The 19,424-nt window shown below is 49.3% G+C and overlaps 1 protein-coding gene across 3 annotated transcripts in view; it reads right to left on the bottom strand.

Annotated features, from left to right (window-relative positions):
• Positions 1-19,136, bottom strand: part of GATAD2B (GATA zinc finger domain containing 2B) — a 43,831-nt gene extending 24,695 nt beyond the window's left edge. The window contains exon 1 of one of the 3 annotated variants that reach the window (XM_052796637.1): positions 19,005-19,136. The gene's annotated coding sequence lies outside the window, so the exon portion shown is untranslated. Of the gene's footprint in view, positions 1-1,341; positions 1,361-3,702; positions 3,845-19,004 lie in introns of those variants that run through there. The other 2 variants (XM_052796638.1, XM_052796640.1) reach the window with 2 other exon arrangements.
• Positions 19,137-19,424: the final 288 nt, after the last annotated feature.

Below are 19,424 nucleotides of genomic sequence, written 5' to 3'. Positions count from 1 at the left end.
ACTCCAAAAATTTTGCAGGAGCGATAGCATGCACGTGCATGTCTCCTGCACACAGGCTTATGGATGCACCTATAGGAGAGAAATCCCTCCCCATGACAAGCAGGTCGCTGAACCAGAGCCCTATGGAGGAAGGCAGGTGGCTGTATTAAAAGAAAACTGGTCATACTCAGATGAGGAATGGGATCATACAGTCCTTTGCAAAGGTTATCGGAAGAGTTTGGGTAGGGAGCAGCGGTGAAAGACAACTGCCAGTGCCATCCACCAAGATGCAAGAACCGAACGCAGGCAGACAGGCATCTGCAGCAGCTTCAGGAGACCAGAAGCATCCTAAACCTTTTGAGAAGGGCTATCTTCTAGAAAGATTAACTTCTACTCTTCCCAAGCGCAGCATCAGTCCATCCGTGTGCAAGGACCACTACAGCCTAACGATGCGCTGGCAGAAGAGAAGGATGCTTTTTATCCCAGCCTGATAGGGAAGGAGAGACGTACAGGAATATCTCCAACACCGACATGGACTACTTGACATGGTCCAGGAGGGCAGAGCATCTCCCGCATCCCAGGCGGGCAAGAACAGTTTTCAGTCACCATCGTCAACTAGAAGGACAACATCCTTCAGCCACCAAAACATAGCCAGTAACACCAATCACCAGTAAATTCCAACCAAGTATTTTTTATTCTTCCAAGCCATCCAAGCAGACCCTAAGCACCCAGGGAAGCTAATGGTCACAGAGCCACCTTTCTACCTCCTGAGTGCCAGACCCAGCCTAAATCCACGGCTCAGTGTTGCTTCCAGCTTCAACCTAGACTTCACACCAGATTTTGCCCCAGCAGGAATAAGCCCCACTGGGACAAGAGTTTCAGAAGTGAAGTGGGTACCCCCCACCCACCCCATGAAATAAAACCCAAGGGGAAGTGGGCACCTTCACGCGCAATTCGGAAACATTTGGGGCTGCATTAGTTCAAAAAAGCAAACAGGCTGGATTACCAGAACAAATGCATTTATAACACACAGAGTCACACGGAAGGGACTCAGCAACTCAGGCACCTGCACCAGCATCCAGCATCCAAACCCCAATATCCCCACATGATCCGTCATGTTTGCAGGGACTGAACACCTGACCGGCATGTCCGTCCCTGTGCGCTGTGGCCAGGTTAGAGCGAAGGCGCTCCAGGCAGCTCTGCCACCATCTTGGTCCCTTGAAACAACAGGAACCGGGCCGGGCCGTAATTTATTAAAAATTATTATGTCGGTGGAATAAGAGCTGTTTAAAGCCCTGTTCTGCTGGGCTCAGGAAGCAGAAATGGTATTTACATGTGCTGAGAAGGCAAGGTCCGACTTACCTGAATGTGCTCCAGTCCTGCTGTTCAAAAGCCACTTTTGCACCCCTGAATCACACGATTCCCCTCGCATGCTTAAAAACACGCTGAGCCCGTAGGCAAACCATGGGTTTCACAAGGTTTGGCTCCTCGTCTGGAGCCCGCCAGCGCCATGGGATGAAATCATGTGTCTAGGGGCTGCTGAGAGCCCGGCACATGCACCGCTCCGACGTCTTCGCTTCCATCTAGGCTGAATACAAACCAACATCTACGTCGTAAAATGCATTTCAACACAGCACACACAAAATGGCTGGCTCCCAAGACGAGCATTTCCATACAATACTATAAAAAGGATAATAACCTAAAAAGGTAATTATGACTTAACGGCTCGGCAGTCTGAAGAGAGATCTGCAAGAACACTGATGCAAAGGGAGAAAAAAACCACCGCACTATCGAATAAAAACATGCTGCTCTTTGAATCCTGATGCTGTGGATTCTAAGTTGTCAAGAAATGCTACTCTGGGCTCAGATTATTGTGTGAGCTGCAAAGAGAAATACTACGCTACAGCCCTGTGGAGGAATTTTTATGCAGGTAAGAAAGAAAATATGTAGGGCCTATCGCAGAGATTTTATCAAGAGCAGAACGTGCACGAGGCTTTAAAGAAACACACAGTCCTAAATACAGCCTTAACAAAGAGAAAATAGCTGACAGAGCCTTCAAAAAAATTCACCGAGCGTAAAAGGAGAGTCATTCATAAATTGGGGGGTTAAGCAAGGCTTCTCCCTGCCATTCAGATGCATGAGAAGGGAATTAAAAAATAAGACAAAGAAAATATTTTAGAAGACAAACCGTAAGGCTAGTTTTCGACAGGATCGGGGAGCTGTCTCTTGGTTGCAGCAGACCATAAATTCTTACAGTCGTTTCGGCGCAAACTCGTTAAACAGTTCTGCTCTTTCCCCTTCCCATCCCCAGCTCCGAGCGATGGGAGACACCGGTCCCCCCCTCCGACAGCCCCGCTCCCCACCCAGCTTCCTTCACCTTTCCCTGACAAACCCATCGAGAAAGCAAATTAATAAATGAACGGACAAAATATGTGGCCATGATTCTATGATTCTAAAAGTGCCATGGTTGGTACAGACACATTGCAACTTCCAAATCGACTCCATCTCGCTGGATAAAACGCCCATAGCTGCAGTGGGGGGCATTGCACAGCTCGTGAAACACGACCCCAGCCCCCCCAAGACCCCAAATCGCCGCTGACCAGCTCGGAGCAGCCCTGGGTTTTGCAGCCCCAGGTCAAGTTTTGCACGGTAGGAACCTAACAGCAGGGAGCAGGCAGTGGGCAGAAAAAGTGCTTCTTTTCCTCTCCTATCTTCCCCTCCTAAGCTTGCATTTTTAGCAAAGTTAATTTATGAGGAGGAGGTAATCATGGTTGCTACATCCAGCGCAACGGACCATACACCTTACCCCATAAAATCATTTTCAGGTTGTGGCAGATGGGGAGAGGGGAGAGTTAAAAAAAGCTGCTTTTTGCCCCTCAACGGGAGGAAAGAAAATATAAAAACACTTCTCCTACTTCATGGGGAATTTGGCTGCACGCTTTGGGGAAAGCCAGCCCTGCCAGCTGGAGAATGCTCCCCGCCCTTGATGAACCGGTCAGTTAGAAAAAAATATATATAATAATAGTACTATTATTATTAAAGGAGAGGGGGAAAGGGGAGCGTTTGCCTCCATCCTCCTCCACCTCTCCTCCCCATCCGTCAGGCTGAGCAAGCCAGGGATGACGCAGGCTTCCTTATATAACGCGCCGCGATTTCCTCGACTGCAGGCCCTGCCTTTGTGCGCGCCGCACGCTCCTGCGCGCTGGCGGCGAGCCACGCGCGCCCGTCAGCTGGCGGCCTCCGTGCACAGCGGGGCCAGGGCTGACATGAAAAGTGGAGAAAAAAAAAAATAAAGAAAATAAAAGGGATGGGGGAGGGGGGGATGCTGTTACATCAAACCATCAGCGCTACAGACAAAAAAAAAATTTATTAATTTTTTTTTTTTTTTAATACCCAAAATCAGCCTTCCCTTGCAGCAGTAGTGCAGGGAGGGTTGGATTTAGTAATTCCAGCAGAATAGCAATGGTAGGAGCCTGGAGAGAGGTGGGGGGTTTTTTGGAGGGGGGGGAAGGGGGAAGGGAACCGCTCCAACAGCAAATACAAGCAACAGTGCTAGTTTTCTCCTTAAAATATTCTGTAAAGACATTACATTTAGCTGCCAAACTCATGTTAAAAAAAAAAAAAAAGAGAGAGAAAAAGCAGATCTGATAATCCATAAAGAGCCTTTTGTCTGTTTAAAAAAAAAAAAATAAATAAAAAAAGGACAGTCTAAAGAATACTTACAGGTACAATATTCCTGCTGCCTCCTCTAGTTGTCAAGAAAATTAGGGAGAAAAGAAGGGGGGACAGGAGAGCCGGGGAGCGGGGACAGCAGAGCAGGAAGGGGGGAGAGGAGGGCGAGGAAGAGCCAAGCTTTTTTTAAGAGGAGCCCTCTCGGAAGAGCATGGGCGGCCCCGCGTGCCATCCCCCTCCAGGGACCTGCAGAAACCCTGTCTCAAAACGGGCACTTCCCTGCCAATCATGCGCTGTACTGTTATATTAAACAAAAGAAAAGGGGGATGCTTACTTTTACCCATGATGCCTCGCGGGGCAGGGAAAAAGAGAAAAAAAAAAAAGAAAAAAAAACCAGTTGCAGCCGGTTTGTAACCTCAGGACATGGAATTATCTCTTAATTTTTTTTTTTTTTTTTTTTTTTTAAAGTGGGTTGTGGTATAAGAGTCAGTTGGCTGCCGCCCCCTCCCTCCCCCGGCCGCCAGCAGCCCCTGGCCCCTTGCCAAACTTTGTCTTCATTCATGAGAGCTCCTTTCCTCTGATGGTATTTTAACTGTTTCGCTCCTGAAAATGACAGTCGGGTCCCCCGACACTCTGCACACCGAGCCGGCACATGCGGGGCTTTGCTTCCTGCCCCCACCCCCCAAAAAATAATAAAAAATACTCTGCACCCCAAGGTAGGTGTCAAAGCACCCTCTCCATCGCCTGGCTCACGGCATGCCGGTCCCAGCAAAGATGCGAGGGATGCCGGTGAAGCAGACAGTGGCATGAGGGTGGATCGGCAGCATGGGCAACCGCATCCCTGCTCACAGGAGGAGGGCATCTCCACTCCCTTGGGACAGTGGAGCCTGGTCTGGAGCTCTGACTGGACTGGGCACGGACACCTGGTTTCAAACACCTGGATGGTTTCGAAGATGCTAGCTGGGCGTTTGGCATCTCATCTTCCCTCCTTTGCTGGAGAGGAAGGATATGGCAGGATTTTGGCTGGCGGCAAGGGCATCGTGGCACCTGAGACCGGACTCCAGCAGAGAGCGGCTCTACCAAACCTCAGGCTGAGCTGTTTTACCCAAATTTCAGAGATGACTGATTCCCACAGCTTCTCACCCTGCAGCACCAGCACAGGTCCCTGCGGTGAAGAAAAGGATGCCCTGAAGTCCAGAGGTGGAACCAAGCAGGTAAAGATGAAACGTGGGAGGAACCAGCAGTAAGGATGATGGTGACAAGTTTAAGGCCTCGTTAAGGAATTAATGTGCATTTTGAGTGTCCACCACACCAAGCTGCTCCTCCAAAAGCAATAAGGATAGAAATGATTCACATTCATCTTAGTCCAGCTCCACTGAGCCCATCAGCTTTTTATAAAACCAGAATTATTGAATTTGGTTTCTTTATGCTGAAAGCAGAAATAAAGCCAACATTCCCGTCTTTGCAAGCCAGAATGGAGAACCTGAGAGACGAAGAGCCTGAAGTGAAAGCGAAGCAAAGCTGGGCTACTAACGCTTACCCTGCTACCCAAATGTCTACCGATACATGTCCAGAAATAGGTTAAAAGGCTTGGAACAGATGGTTTTTTGAATGACCGTATCCTTTTCGCAAGGTATGTCCCATACATTTTACCATTTAAAGTTCCTATCCAAAGGGAAAGACCTAGGGGTCACCCACCTCCCCACACTACATCCTTTATTAGGACCGGTCTGGTCTAAACCCCTTCCATTAACGAGTCAGTTCAAGCATTTTCCAGAGCTGGTGAACCAAGAGATGACTTCAAAACCCAGCACAAACCCAGCTTTGCCAAACACAGAACAGGAATCGGTGTCTCAACAGTGCAGATGAAAATGGTTGGGGTGACTGGGCAGCTGAAATAACTAATAAAATGGGAACCTTCCATTTTGGGTTGCCAATCACAAAATGGTGCTAATCAAAGGTTAACAAGAGCACTAGTGTCAATTTGGAGAGACTCCTTGCACATAATTAATATTAGTACTACACTTAATTTATTTGTGGAGCAAGCAGAAGTGACCGACTTACAAATTACATCTTTGTCAAGATAGCGCACACAGGTTTCACTGGTTTTACATGCTGAAAGTGTTATCAAAGCATCTTCTAAAAATAAAGCTATTACACAGCGCACAAATAACCATGTAATCTATAATACCCAGTAACTATCATGTATTAGTCAACCTATGGGCTGCAGAGAATCTGGTAATTAAGCAGAGTTTCAATGCCACTCCAAGCACTGGTACTACCAGAGTTTGCCTTTATTAGATAAAATGGAACAATTTCGTTTACAAAGGGGGAAATAACTAATTAGGCTTTAATTACATGGTAGTTACCACAGATTTATAAACTAATGAGGTGGTGGTTTGGGCCCCAATAAGATTTATTTCCAGGCTGCGTCCACCGAAAACGCGCAGACCAAGTGGCAGGTCACGAGAAAACCAAGAAGAGAAGCACAGGATAAGAAATTGCTATTTTTTGAGAAAGCCCAAGCACATTATGGCTGAGAAGTCTTCAGAAATCCTGAGGTTCTGCTTGAAGAAATGATGTGTTTGGGGTCTCTGGGGGAAAAAGAAGGTATTACATTAGGAAACCTCTCTTCCATACGGTGTGAAGAAACCCCCCAGCCTCCAATGTGCTGCGGTTGGTGGTCATGACTGGTGGGTACGGTCCCTCCGCACAGAGATGGGCAAGTGTGGCTTCTCCCAGGGAGCAAACACTCATCTTTCACAGTATTTGTTCAATCCTGGGAAAAAAACCTACATGGTGATACCTGGAAAATGCTTCTCAAGTCCAGCTGGAGCCAGAGGCAGCCATCTCACCAACATCCCGGCACCGGTTTTCCTTTCCCTCTGCAGACTGCCGTTACCTTTAATGTAACGCTGCTTGTGTTCGATTACAGACAAAGTTGACCCTCTCTTCATTTAAAACCCAGAATTGAGATGTTTTTGCTGACTGTCTCTCAACACTCATGCCTAAGCAACATGTCCTTGGCTGTGGGTCTTTGCAGTTGAAATTCAGTTCCCTGACACTGGGTCCACCCAGTATGATGCTCAGTGCAGCCCCAGCCCATACACTGGTATTCACTGGTACTCACTGGTATTCACCTCCCCAGGCACCACAGGGAGCTCCCCAGGCACCACTGCCCAGCCTTGCAGTTTGCAATCTCTTCACCATGTCATGGAGAAACATAACTGGTATCAAGGAGAAGATTGCACTACCTCAAATGGTTCCCTCTAGAGAAACCTCCTTCCTACACTTCTTTATCTCACCTCGATGACTTCAGCCCACCGCAGCAAAAAGTTTCTTCAGCACTTTGCTCTGTCTTCAGACATTTCCATTCTCTGATTTTTTTTTTAGGACCGTTTCACGCTTTTTCCACACTTGTCATCTTCCTCCAGACCTTTCATCCTTGTCTTAAGGTGTGCAGAGATTCAGCAGAGATTAAGCTGTTTCCAACAAATTAGGGGTGGCTGAAGATGCCTTACATCTCTCCTCCTGCCCTGTCCTTTATCCCGCTGTTGCAAGGCTTCTGAAAGATCTTTATGGCCAGGATGGGGAAAGGTATTGGTAAAACATCACTGGACTGTTCATTTAATTGAATTTTAGGGTCCTTTCATAAGGACCCATCCTCTGGGTGCTTCTATTTGCAGTATGAAAAGGCCTTTGACAAAGTCTGCAAAAGTGCTAACAATAGCTGCTTTTATGCAGCTCTGTTTCCCGAACCCAATTCATTATCTGCAGGTGATCCATCGCTGAGAAATCTCTCCCGATTCCCGTCAGCTCTGCTGGGTGATTAGCCCAGAAGTCCCCATCTTCTCTTCGTTTACACTTTTACGGCAATTCTTATATGTAATACACAAAGGACAGGTGGCAAGGGTCTCTAGGCCAGCAAACCTTCAAGCTTTCCCAGGTAACTAATCAGGAAGGTAAGAAAGAGGCAGCCGACCAGGAAAGTAGGATGCGATTGCCTCGAGTTAATTTATTGGGACGAAGTATTTGGAAAGTTTGAATTATAAAGTCACTTGTTAAAGGACTAATGTAGCGTGGCACCCAAGTAATGGCAGGGTGAGATTTAGCCTATGATCTGACCACTGCACATTGGTCCAGGAAACAACGACAGTGCCACAACCCCAAAATAAGCAGTAAAATTGGGTAATGCTCCCGACACCGGGGACAAGTGATGAATCCATCACATTGAACCACACAGAAGGGTGTAAGAGATGAAGAGCAGAGGGTAGGTTTGAAGGTACAGGCTGGTAACGAGGTTAAGCCCAGAAGACTCTCAACACCCAGCGTGAATATGGCAGGAAGGCTAATTTCATATACAAATCTGTTATATGAAGTTATGACAAGATGAAAGCCCACAATCCAAAGAGCGGTAAACGTCACGATAGTCATTGGGGAGGAGAAACAGATTGAATTACAACACTTCTACTGAATTTTCAATTCAATCATAACTAAACATCCAATGACAGACAGTTGTTGGTGGTGTAAATATAAGAATACTAATAAAGTCAGCAATAACATCGCTGTAGCACTAAAGGATGGGGACACCAGCAGCATCGCTCCTCAGTGTTGCCTAAAGCCTGCGTTGAATATCCAAGCGAGACTCCACGAGGAACCAAAGGACTAAAATGCCGATCAGAATAGACTTGCATCTGTGCTGCTGGTATTTCAAATCAACACATCCAAGAACAATAAATCTCTCCTAATCATTTTTCTGGAAAAAAAACAAACAAAAAAAAAAACCAAACAACCCAGTCCTCTGGACTGTTACTGCTCTTCATTGTGCCAGGGCACACCAATTTCCAACACAGCAGGACCCAACCGGGACAGCTTTCTGCAGCAAACCAAGCGATGGGAATAGGGTGAGTTTCACCAGAACTCATCTCTTCCCTTGTTGCTTATTCCCCACCTGCGCTGTCCTTAGGTTATATATCTGTCATTCGAGCTGCCTCTTCTCCAAAACAGAGGGTTCCTGGATCAAATCCCCTCCTCTTAATGTTTTTTGGACTTTCTTTCCTTCCTTCTCATTGGCTAATAGCAAGCAGATGATCGTCATCATCATAATACAGCTTCAGACTAACAAGTACTTTGAAAAATACTTTGGTAAAACTGGAAGACAATTACATGAGGAAAGAAATGATTTTTTTTTTTTTTTTTAATTTGCCATTCAATACCACTTCAAAGCTGGCTAATCTCAAGGCAAAGGAACTAGTTAACAAGGTTTCACCAGCAAACTCACATGAAGCAGAACAACATTCACCGGGAAAAGACCACCAGGACTGCCTCAGCATAATCCACAGTTACTTCATTTTCTATGGGCTAGTCCCCACTGGCATAACCCCACTACCTAAGTTCAGTCCAGGTCTGGGGTTAACCCCTCTGAAATGGATCAATTCTCTCTAAAATGCAACAGAACCAAGGCTCAGATCCGTCCTTTGACTGATCTCCTTTGAATTTTGCAGTACAGTGCCAAGATTAGCTCCCCTCACTTTTAATGGCAATTTTAACAGACAGGTCACCATCCATGACACCACCAACTAGCTGCAATGCGATATTTTCATCACAGTGCTATCCCACCAGAAAGCGAATGGACGGCAGTCCTATTTCTATCCTCACCACGAAGCGTGGGAAGCTAACCATGTCCAGCAGCTGCCCGCTTCCCAGTCCAGTTGTTTTCAGCACTGAAACGTACAACTAGCGAGCAGCACTTTGGGTCCCCATATTTCGGAGCAGCAGACTAAATGAGAGCAAAGCAAGTACTATTAGCATAAAAATGCCAGGGTGAGAGCAAAACAACAAAAAATTCCATGCAGGGAAGAGAAAGCAAGGAGCCCGGGGGCTGCTGGTGGTCCAACCAAACCCCATTTGCAAGCCATCAAGAAAATGGGCTCGCCAGCACACCGACAGGAACACCCAAAACTGCCATGTGGTGCCCAGCAATTTATTAAGACATCCTTGGTGGCTTGCAGCAAGCTTCCCAACCCATCATTCCCTCGATTTATCCAAATCTCAGACACACTGACTAAATACAGCTGAGCCCAGAAGAGAGGTTATTTTAAAATGGTATTGCTGAACAAATTCAGGATCTGATCTTCCGTTAAAGCCATTCCTTTAAAACCAAGTCTATTAGCATCTTTATTTCAGCAGACACATGTGTTGTTCCAGGGCTACTGAACACACAGTGTTAGGTTAAACCGGTGCCTCCGAATCGAGAGCAGAGGCTCCAACCACAGACACCAAAGTGCCGCTTTTCTCCACACTGCCGCTGGTTTGTTGAAATTGTTGCAGGGACTAAAACAATAAGCTATTGAAATGTCAAATCGGACTCACACCGCACTAGTAGGTATTTAAAATTGTCAGGTCTCCAAGATTAAATTAGAATCAGGGACTTCAATAAGAAGCAAGTTAAGGAGTGATTCATAGAAGGGGAAAATGCATTAGGTTTGGACTTATTCAACAACAAGGGACTATTACCAAGCAACCATTTTGAAACTCTCTGAAAGTCTGCATCTGTCTGATTTCCTTTCACTCAAAATTCCCTTTTAAAAACCAAAAACCTAAAGAGCAGCATCTCTTGACTGGTGACAAAGGTAAGCCAGACTGTGCAGGGTGTTAATAGATGTGCTTGAGGAGCAAATAGTTTCGTTCCAGATAAGGAAGCAGCATCTCCACCTGCACAGGCTACACCCCACACATCAGCCACCCGCTCCAGGTAATTGCTACAAACCACCATCTAAAGGGTGGATTTAAACTGGGAGCAAACTGGGAGCAGCTCAGCCAATGCCCAGATTTCCAGCTACTCCCCAGTCCGAGCCCTGGTGCAGACTTTCACTCAGCCACCTAATCAAGACAGCGATCCAACTTTAACAAATACTTTACAGCATAAATCTTAAAATTCCCTATGATTACATAGCAAGTCACACAGCATAAAGGACAAGTAGGTTTTCCATTCAGTATCTCAGTCCCTTACTGAACACGGGTAGTGCTGGAGTGCAGACAGAGAGACTACACCTGCAGATGTTTGTAAAGATGCTGCAGAGTTTCATTAACTTTACACAGTTTGTTTCTAGATACATGCGTACAGCTCTCAGTGACTGACTGGGAAAACAAAACTTTATATATATATATATATATATATATATATATATATATAAAAGAACCATTTTTAAATGGCAAAGTGTTTAAATTTAAAACTCCAGATGACAAAAAAAAACCCAAAACATTACGAATGGCAAAGCATATGGGGCCATTGAGACAATGTCCTGCCCCCTCCCTCCCTCAGCAGCAAGCAGTTACAGCTCTTTTGTCTTTTCAGGGACTAAGTTAATTTTATTCTACTCAAACAGTGACTCTGCTGCAGACAAAAGGAAAAATGAAGACCCACTGCAGCTAAACAAGTTTTATAATTCATTAAAGCTAATTATCTTTCTTCTCCTACAAACTGCGTTAGGCAGTCAGGAAAAGAAAAAAAAGACAAGCAAACTGTTAAACCCAGAACTTGTCAGCAACAAAAACCTCGTAGGCAGGAGGATTTCAGGTCATCCATCTCCCTTCACATCTCCCCTGCTCCTCAAAGGGACGATGCCATACCAGGGCGCAGAGCGAGATCTCACGTTTGCTTTGCAAGTCTTTGTGCTGGGATGTCAATGAGAAAGCTTCTTGCACGGACCAGAGGAGACGGGGGAGCCGGAGCTGACTTACACCCCACAGCACCTCACCAGGGCGAACATTTCTGGGGCAAGAGAGTTAGATTTTGTCTCTGACGAGAGGCATGTCAGGAGGACACATCCTGCTTCCTTGTTGGGAGCTTGAAGAAACACACTTCCATCTGTTTCCTTGCTGGTAGGGATGCAACCAAAAGATATTCAGGCTCAGCAGAAGAGGGATAAAAAGCCTGATCCCAACACATGAGCTCACCAAGAGGCCAGGGAGAGGTCCAGCCTCTTTCCTCTGATATCCTGTTTCTGTAGCATGCTTCTTGGGACCCCTCTGCCTTGGGAAGAGGAGGGATGTGCCTGTCTGCTCCCCAGGGGAACCCCAGCTATCCGAGACTGCAATTTCAGGCCCAGAAAGATTTGGACAGGGAAGGGCAATGCTTCAAGATGCTGCATGCAGAAGGGTTTCTAGTCCCTGCAAATATTTATGCAGGTTTGGTGATAAAGATTCTGTTTCTAGCTCCCCCCTACCGAACCAGAGTGTTAACCGGAATGAAAGTATTTAAATATTTTGTCTTCATGTATCGAAGCACATAGCTGCTCTGCTCCCAGGTACGGACGGGGCGTAACCCAAAACTGCAGGTCCAGGAGATGGAAAACAGGCAGTAAGTAAGCAGCAGTGTCCTGTTCCCGAGCTGGCAGATGGATTTTGGTTAAGTCTAATCCCAAAGAAACGACATTCTTGCATTCGTTTTCTGAGATTCAATAAAAATGAGGCCTAAATCCAGAATACTCTGGAAAAATATGCTTATTGGCTTCAGGCAGTTTGAGCTTATGGTCACTACAATTTGCCCCAGAAGCCCAAGTCCAGCAGCACTGGGGTGCAGAGTAGTAGCACCACTACCACCAACCCTTTAGGATCCAAAACTAGGTGTTTTAAGGCATTTTTAACTCTTCCATTGAACAAAAAGGCACATGGTCACAAGTTATTTTATTATTAGCACCGTCTGGCCCCTGTGCAGTCATACCGAGCTGCTATTTTGACGCAGGCGCCCAAAAGGCACCAGCACAGGGCTCCAGCAGCCGGCACGCTGGGAGAGCGCATGCACCAGCCACCCCACCGACAGCACCGCGCGTTTGCATATTCAACAGCAGTGAGGTTTGCCTTTAAAAGACCAGGCATGAAAAATTTACGCAGAAAAAGAACCACGAGAACGCCAACTGCTGCAACGAAAACCAATAAATGGGAGGAAACGCGCAGCTCAGGGCACATCCTCCAGCATCTCTGAGCACAACAGGACACCTTTCCTCCTTCCTCGTTGCTCCACGGGACCGGAGGAGACACAGCTCATTTCAGCCCGAACCGAGAACTTCTCTGGCTTTTGCTTTCCATCACAACCTTAATGGTCTTTTAATGCCTCTCTCTCCCCTCTCACAACCCTTTCGATCATCCAGCAGGATGCTCCTCCGACCTTGAGGAACCAGGCAGGGCTTCTAAGTGAGGACTGCCTCTAATCTATCATCGGGACTCTGAAATCGGACAGTTTCAGGGCTCAGCCCCCAAATACATACTCAATCCTGAGCAGCAGCACCCTCCATCCACTGAAGGCCTGTTAAGCCATCCCAGCACATGCATGGCTCCACCAGAGTTGGCACCACCTATCTGGAAATACCTGCTGCTGCCACAAAGCCAAAAGACTTTGATTAGGGATGAAACAAAATGGATGCGACTCCCCAGGACCAATGTGCAACGGTCGTGTCGAGGCTCTGTGGAAAAAAAGCCCCTGAGGCTCTTAATAGACTCCTCCGCACCGATCTTCAGTCTAATTTTAGAGAGGAGCCTTGGAAGTGCCTCTCCTCACACCCTCCAAATTCCAAATGCTGGTCCTGGTCTTCAGAAGGATTTCAGGCATATTCTGGATACCGTTATCACAAATAACCAGATAATATTCTGCATCCAAAAGACAGAGTTGCAAAACTAATTGCGATCCAAAGTTTAGCGTTATCCCCCTTTCCTCAATACATCTTGAATAATCCCATCTTTGCGAGGGCTGAGAGCAAGCAATTAGAAGCGATATGCCGCATTTACATGAAAATCATGGAGAATAAAAAAAAAGAATAAATCCCAGCACTGTAGCCTTTTCCCCGACCCCCCTCCCACGGATGGGGACAAGCTTTCTGAGGTCTGTGCATGCAACAAGGCACTTGACAAACCTAAAAACATCCAACCCAAGATAATCACCCACTCTGGTTTTGCACAAGACAAGACCGTAAGGTGACAGGAGGGGACTGGTTAGTCACAACAAGGAAGCCTCTGTACCTTAGGGCAGTATTAACAGCAAACGGGCCAGAGCTCTACTTGAAAACATGGCTTTGTTTTGTTAGAAGTAGCACCTAGAGTTGTTAAAACAAACAGAGGGAGAACCTCACTCTTGTATTCATTACACAGAGCTCATTGCCCCAGTTACCTGGGTCACACTGGGGAAAAACAACAACAAAAAAAACCCAGACCTTGAAACTACTTCAGTTTTCCTTGATTCCATTAAAAAAAAAATCCTAATGGCATTCTTTAAGATTTTGGGCATCTGAAGGTGAGAGAGCAAAGGGCAAGGAACCCCTCCAAGGAAATACATATGAGATGAAAAAGCTGCGCGGCTCAAGGGCGGGACCTTCGATGCCCAAACGAACCCTCCCATGCCTGGGGGTCCCCAGGTCCCAGCTCCCCTCCCCAGCCCGAGGCTGTTTCTCTCTGTAGCCCCACTGAAGCCAAGCCACATCCATCGCCAGACCCAGGCACCACCACGACATCAGGACCACTTCCATCCTCTGCCCAATTAACCCAGGAGATAACCCTGATTCCTCTCCAAATCAGGTTTGGTGCATGAACCCAGCGGTGTCCAAAGGCTGGGTTCCAGTTTAGCTGGAGGTCCGGGAAAGAGCAGGAAAGCTTACAACACTGTGCTCAGCTGGTGATCCTCAGGGAAGGGGGAAAGCCACCATCAGCCTCAACTGCTCCATAGACAGCTGGAAAGCACCAGGACAACCACCAGGTATGTAGCTCCAATTTAAGGTTAGCAAAACTTTATGTCCATTCATTTCCAGCTTCAACAAAAAAAGCAGGAAAACAAGAAGCACTGCACATCCTCGGGCCACTGGCATCCCTCTGGCCACGAAGCTTTGTTGTCCACCCCAACCGCACTGTGAGAGCACGGGCAAGCTGGGCTGTCCAAGCCCCTGAAAGCTAGACCGTGACCATCACACCAGGTGGGTTGATGTATTCATCAAAGTCCCAATTTCAGAGTGATGCTCTTTACAGGAAAAAAATAATTTAAAAAAAAAAAATCTCTTTTTCAAATGACACAAATAAGCATTTCAGCTCCAGCTCTCACAGTAAGTATGTGCCACAGCAAAACCAGCCTCTCCCCAGGCAGACAGTCCACCGGGACACGTGCGAGCACAGCTCCTCGCTTTTCCACCACTTTCCACAGAAACCTCCTGAAGAAAGCGCAGCCGAGGCAGAGAACGTTTGTGATTTTTTTTTTTTTTTAAATAGCCAAATTACCTGAAATACTGAAACCAATCAAGAGAAATTACTTGAAGTCTATCCATAAGAGTGAAGGAGAGAAATATGGGCTCATCACATCTCACTTCCCAGGCCCCGTCGCTTGGTGCATTGCCCTGAGATGCTGCAAACTAAGTTATGGAGCAGTGATATATCATCCTACGTGTTTAAAAAAACCTGCAAAATAACCTACACACAACAAAAAAGTCACAGCAAATGAAACCCCAGCCATCTGTAACCAGGCTCCTCTGAACCACCTTGAGATTAAGGAGCAGAAATCCACGAGTCTCTGGGCAAAACCCAGAACCACAGCTTTCCATGGAGGGATTGCTTACTGCACTGAGAAGCTACAGAAGCAAATGAATCCCCAAACCGTGTCCACACTCAACCTGCCCGCGCAGAAGCACCAGTGAGGTCTCAGCACAGCAGCCCCACGTAAAACTAAGTTTCTTCTCCATCTTCCAACGGTCGATCCAACACTATAAAATTGCAGCAGCATGTGGCACAGCCTGATAGGTTGAATTTCTGTGCGCGAGGTGGATAGCTTTACACAGGGATTAGATTTATGGCCAATCTCTGGTCTTTTTGTGGGTTTGTTTTTTTTTAAACAGAAACATTTTGCTGGTGTGCCTTGGCACTAACACGATGCAGAGCCGTGCATTCGGTGCTTGCACACCAGCAGCTTTAAACACCACCCGAACCAAATGCCCCTTTAAAAAATAAAAGTCACTCTCCATGGGGTAATACACTGGGTTGTAAAAAAAACCAAAACAGGTATTTCCCACCCACCCCACCCCCCAATCCCTAGTTCTTGTTATTGCCAAAATGTTTTAAAAACGATCAATTCTTACAACCAAGCGGTACAACAGGACTCCTGAGCCGGGATGAGCAGGGCCGCTCGCCAGACAAAGGCTCCCCCCGGCTGGCTCCCAAAAAGGGGGAGTTATCCCATGTGCAGGGGCCGCAGCTCCCTACCCCCCCACACCCCGCAAGACCACAGTCCGGTAAGCGGTTTGCTGTTGGGTGGGGAAGAACAAAGCGCAAAGAACTATCAATTAACAGGGAAATAATTTTTAAAAAAAAATACAGGTTTCGTGATTTTTTTTACTTAAATGCTGAAGGGTCTAGCGAGTGATGAAAGCAACTCAGTGAATGAATCCGAGAAGCTCCTCTCATTTAAACCCCCCTGCATCTTGCGAGTAGTTGATCACGAGCCCCGTGCCGCTCCCTCAGAAGAAAACATTGGCAGAAAAGACACTTTCAAGAGCATCTTAAGTTTAATTAACTCTGCCAAGTAGATATTTCTGCTCTCCCCCTTCCAGAAACATTTGAAAGGAGGCAGCAAACCCCCACCCCCGCCGCTGTGTCAGAGCAGCCGGGAGCACAGCAGGGACCGGGATGCTCCAAGCAGAGCCGGGTGCCATGATCGGCGGGAACCCGTTAGCCGTCGGAAGAGGAAGCCAGGCCGCTCTCGGCACAGGCAAACCGCAGCGCTGCAAAGATGGATGCTCCCTGTCAGCTGCACGTCACATTTGGTTTCATGCAGCCTCGTGATCAGGAAAAGCGCCAAAGCGAAGGTTGCACCTCGCACTGAAGATCTTAACGGCTCAGAAATCAGGTCGCTGTCCCCCAAGACGGGTCTTTTTGGCCATTTTCCACCACCGCCAGGCGATCAGGAGCTCCAATGCGCCCAGGAGAACCAAGAATGCAACAAATTCCAGGCATGCTCCTAAATCACGGCGAGGCAGGGGGATCCCTACAGACACCTGTCCAAGGGGACACAAACCCCATTACGGATAAGGTGCGAACACGGTGAAGGCATCGTTTCACCCCGAGGGCACCGGGCCCCAGCAGCACCCCGGCTCGACGGCTGCACCAAGCTCCCCCAGTGCCCACGTGAGATGAAACTGCATTTGCCCTCGGTGACAGGAGCATCACGGGCCATTTAAAATCCAGTGACGTGCCAGAGCAGAGCACCAGCATTTAAGGAGGGGGGTGAGGGGGCGGGGCTCTCCCTACACACCTCAACAGCTCAAACGCAGCTGGCTCTCAGCTCCCCGGTGAGAAGGCATGCAATCCTCTGCCGGTAGCCAACCACGCATAATCCTTAAAAACCACTGTCCTCTTGAACCGCTTGTTGTTGCAATTCTTCCCCAACCCCCACTGAAGAACACCGAGAAATAAGAGTCAAAACCTCCCACACCTTCTTCCAGAAGGATGCCGTTCCCCACGGGCTTGTACCCCCCCTTCCTCCTCCAGCCTGTCAGCAGCAGAGGCAGGCTCAAAGAAAAAAAAAAAAAAAAAAAAAATCCATTTTCAGGGGTGATTTCAGCAAACAGAAGGCGAGGAAGGCAAAGCAGCTAAAGCGAATCAATACGATCGCATCCATATGCTGTCGCTCTTCCTCCTTGCTTTCAGCTACCCTCCGCTTACCCAAACCACCTCCTCCTCCTCTTCCTGGCAAAGCACCCCCCGCCATCAAAGAGACCCTTCCTTCTAGCCATGGATGGGAAGGGAAAGCATTTTTAAAAACCTAAAACGCTCTTATTTTGGGAAATTGAGCAAAGGGGAGAGGAACCATGCTGCCCAGCTTCCCAAGTGTCAAGTAAGGAAGGGCCTGTGCCTCCCCAGAAGTGGCATTTTCATCCTCCCCCACGGCAAAAGGGGAAGGGGTGTGGACAGGGCTGCCTGTGCTGCCCACGGGGAAGGAGTAGGCAGTCGCTGGACTCTCTTGCTCCACATTAAAGGCGAGATGTGAAAGTTTTCCTGGCTGCCCCTCTCCTGGTTTTGACGTGGGGAAACAGCATCGGGAAGAGGAGGGGGGGAGTGAAGAAAGGAGGCAGACTCCTGCAGGGCAGAAAACCTGGTTTCCCAACCGGCAGCAGAGAGACGCAGGGACAGTCAATCACTCATTCCCATCACCTCCCTAACGAGGGAAGAGGGAAATGCTGTGATGGCAACGCAGAAGGAAACGGGAATCGCAGAAGGAAATGGGAATCGCAGAAGGAAACACGGCAGAAGAAGAGGGAACAAAGGGGGTGTCCCCTCTGGGTGACAGGGGAAGCAGCCAGCCCCGAGCCCCCCCATCATGGAGGGCTGCTCCATCGCAGCATTACTCCCCATGAAGCAGCAGTACCCAGCCCCAATGCCAAGGATGCCGGGGGGGGGTGGGTACACGGACCCCGCTCCTCCCAGACCCTCCAGGTGCACAGAGAAGCGGCTGCTCCCACCCCACTCTGTCGCCTGTGGTTAGAGGGAGACGGCCGCCCCCTCCCCACTCTCCCTTGCCCCAGGGACCTCCCCCATGCACACCAGGCCTGGAGCCAAGCAGCGCCCACACCCCGCTTCCCCACTGCCCCCGGCCCAGACAACCCCACCCCGGCCCAGACGGTCCCCAGCCGGGCAGTGACCGGTGTGTGTCCCCCAGCCCGGGCGGAAGAGCCAACACCCCCGTTTTTACCACGGGGTATCCCCGCCCCCAGCTCTCCTCGCCCATTCCCAAGGGCTGGGCCACCCCTGCCAGCCCCCCAAACCCTGGGCTCTCTATCCCCCCAAAACCCGGGCCCCTGAGCCCCTCCCCCCGAGCTCTGCACCGTTCTAGCGCCAGCCCCAGAAGCCTGGGGCTCTACCCCCCAGAACCGCACGGCTCTGACCTCCCCCTCAAATCTCTAAGCTCTGCTCCCCCCAAAACCCCTCTGCTCCCCGAAATCCTTCTGCGCCCTCCCCAAACCCCTCGGCTCTAACCCCCCCTCAAATTTGTCAGCTCTGCCCCCCAACCCCCCTCTGCTCCCCCAAATCCCTCTGCTCTGACCCCTCCCTTCAAATCTGAGCTCTGCCCCCACAAAGGCACACACCCCCCACCACCACCCGCTGCTCTCCCAAATCCCTGCCCTCTGCTCCCCCCACCCCCCCCGGGCTCTGCCTCCTACCAGCAGACCCCCCCCAAGCCCCAACGAGAGCTGCTCCCCAAACACAGACAGCCCCCCCTCCCCTCGGCCCCTGAGCTCGGCCCCCCCCAAACTCCCGGGCCTTGCCCACCCCCCCCCCCCCCCCCGCAACCGCCGGGCCCGGACCCCCGCTCCCGCAGCCCTCACCTGGCTCGGGGGACGCCGCCCTGGGGGCCGGGGGCGCCAGTGGGTGCCCTGGGGCCGAGCCGGGGCCGGGCCGGGCCGGGCGGAGCAGACGCGGCGCCGCAGCCACCAGCCGCCGCTGAGCGCAGCCGGCACCACCACAAACAATACCGCTGATTGGGCAGCGGCCCCGCCGCTTTCGCCCCGCCTGCCGACCCTAGACGCGACGCCTATTGGTACGGCGCGACGACGGACGCGACGTCCCGTCAATCGAATCCGACGGCCTCCTCACCGGGCTCACCACCCGCTTCTTACTGGCGGGCAGTCGCTAAGATTGGCGCGCCGCTCCACCAATAGAAAACCGCCGAGCTTCCCCGCGGGGCGCCTTTAATGGATCCCCGAGCCTGGACATCCGGGTACCGCCGGCCGCGCGCCGTGTCGGCG

The sequence above is a fragment of the Harpia harpyja genome, chromosome 9 (assembly GCF_026419915.1).
Source record: "Harpia harpyja isolate bHarHar1 chromosome 9, bHarHar1 primary haplotype, whole genome shotgun sequence".
NCBI classification, from domain to species: Eukaryota; Metazoa; Chordata; class Aves; order Accipitriformes; family Accipitridae; genus Harpia; species Harpia harpyja.
Note: the sequence above shows the minus strand (reverse complement) of the source record. Positions and strands in the feature narration are given on the sequence as shown.